Consider the following 2272-nt stretch of genomic DNA (forward strand, 5'->3'; position numbering starts at 1 on the left):
CGAATGCCAAATATAGTGTTTCGTAACCTTTTTAATCGCTAAAAAATTCGATCGATACGACCAGAAAAATGGCTTCTTGCGCGAGCAGTAAATGTTTCGCTGTCGTGACCGTTTTAAAAAATTGCGGTGAAAAGTTGCTGCAGCCCACCCTTAAAAATATAAACACATATTTTACGTTCTGTGACATATTTGAATGTGTTTGTTTACGTTCGAACATGTAACTATCAGCAGATACCGTTGAAGCATGTTCAATTTCAAACAATATCGGGAAACATGACGTAAGATGTTTTTTTACTTTTTCTTCATTTAATGGGTATATGGACGGTATTTCCCTATATGTAGGCAAATTTTTCATATAACACAATTTAGAGTGAACAAAAAAATTAAACATAAAATCATGAAATGCTGGTTCTAAAAGTTTCACAGGGAAAATGTTTTATAATTTTAAAAAAATATGGTTGACGGAACAGCTAGGTCCGTGCATTTCAGAAACATCAAATAATTTTTTTGCAATGTATAAATTTATTTTAGAAAAAATACAATACCGTACTAGCCATCGATATGCCCCTTTTAAATAAGGTAGCGACAATGTATTATATGCATGGCCTTTGTCCGACTTTCTGTCATTATTATTTTGATGATTGTCCCTCTTCAAGTGCTATTGCAACATGATATACCTTTTCACAGCTTGCAAAACGGTATACCTTTTCACAGCTTTCACTGTTTAGAACTTCAAATAGATATAAGCAGCAGTAGGTAGACATGTGTGCCTCACTTCAATGATATGGTTACATGTATATTTCATGGTCAAAGGTCATATGCAACTTACTCCTATAAATATGAGGTCGATATATATTCTTTGTATAAGAATTGATTTGAATGTAAAATATAGCTGTTTGAACCTGTATCTCTTGATAATTCAATATTTTTTCTATCGAAATGTGATTTTTTTATTCTTCGCTCTTCGCTCGCTCGAGAATTTTCCTGTTTTCAAAAAAAAGTATTTTAAATTTTTTTTGCTCGCCTCTTCAACTTTTTTTCAAAACAATCCGTAGACCAACAAATCAATTTGGAGTGGCCTGATGAAAGTTTAATTGTTTTGGGTGAGTTTGGCTTCAGAGGGCACTCCATTTTTATCTTCAAATTAACTTGAAATATAGTTTTGATGCATGTTATGTCAGTGTCCATCATAGCAAATTATCTAAACGAAGTCGAGATATAAGCCATAAATTAAACGTACGAAACTGTTAAGTCTCACATGCTTATGCACTCAAAACTTAATATAAAATATTTAAATATATATAATAAAATTCAACATCAACTGATAATTATCATGGCGTTGGTCCTTACTCAGTTTTATCGGACAAACGCTCACGCGGTGGTGAAAATGTCGTCTCCTTGATTGTGATTATATTTTACGGTATTACACCGAAAGCCAACACATTTACCTCTCTTTCATTTTTATTGATTTATTTTTTAAACGTGTTTATTTAAATTGGTCTTAACTGCATCCGGTGCTGTATACAGCATTCGTAACCTACATGTACTATAGGTGTTTACTCTGGTTTATTTAACGTGTACTTTATATCATGGCTGTGCCAAACAGGAAAACGCGTGTGTGAAAGGAAGAACTTGACTCGTATGCATGTTGGACCTTGGGATTCGGGTGACTGCGTTGCTGTTGCAGATATTTATCTGATTTAATTTATTAGTATTGTAAATGATTTATAACATGAGTTTGTGTTTGCTTCAAATAAAAATTACGAAGGTAATCTGTTAGTTTTAAAATATAAACATCAATTAAGAACATACTTACAAATATAATACTGTCAAACAAGGTCAATAATGTCGTATTATTTAATGCTTATTGAGTGTTGTTTGTCCAATATTTACAATATATTTAGTAATCCATAATATATTGATTTAGTTTTTTTTTTCTGATTAAATCAATCAAAAATTTGTATTCCACGTTATTGCTTAAAACACATTTTGGATCTATTATTTATCTGCTTAATAATTATTTCATACGACGAATATCTTAAAAAATATAATTCTGGTTTAAAGATAACACTATTGAAAACCTACCTTTACGCGAAAGCGTTGCTTTGACAATGTACAGTCAGACTAAACGCGAATAGACCTTAATGCCGTGCGAAATGGAATGTAATTCATTAATACAGAAATTGCAATTATTAAATGAGCCAATGCATCATGACCGTTTTGTTTGCGATAAAACTACACAAAATATAATTTTTAATTAATTCTCTGTTAA

Source organism: Dreissena polymorpha, chromosome 8 (genome assembly GCF_020536995.1).
Source record: "Dreissena polymorpha isolate Duluth1 chromosome 8, UMN_Dpol_1.0, whole genome shotgun sequence".
NCBI lineage: Eukaryota > Metazoa > Mollusca > Bivalvia > Myida > Dreissenidae > Dreissena > Dreissena polymorpha.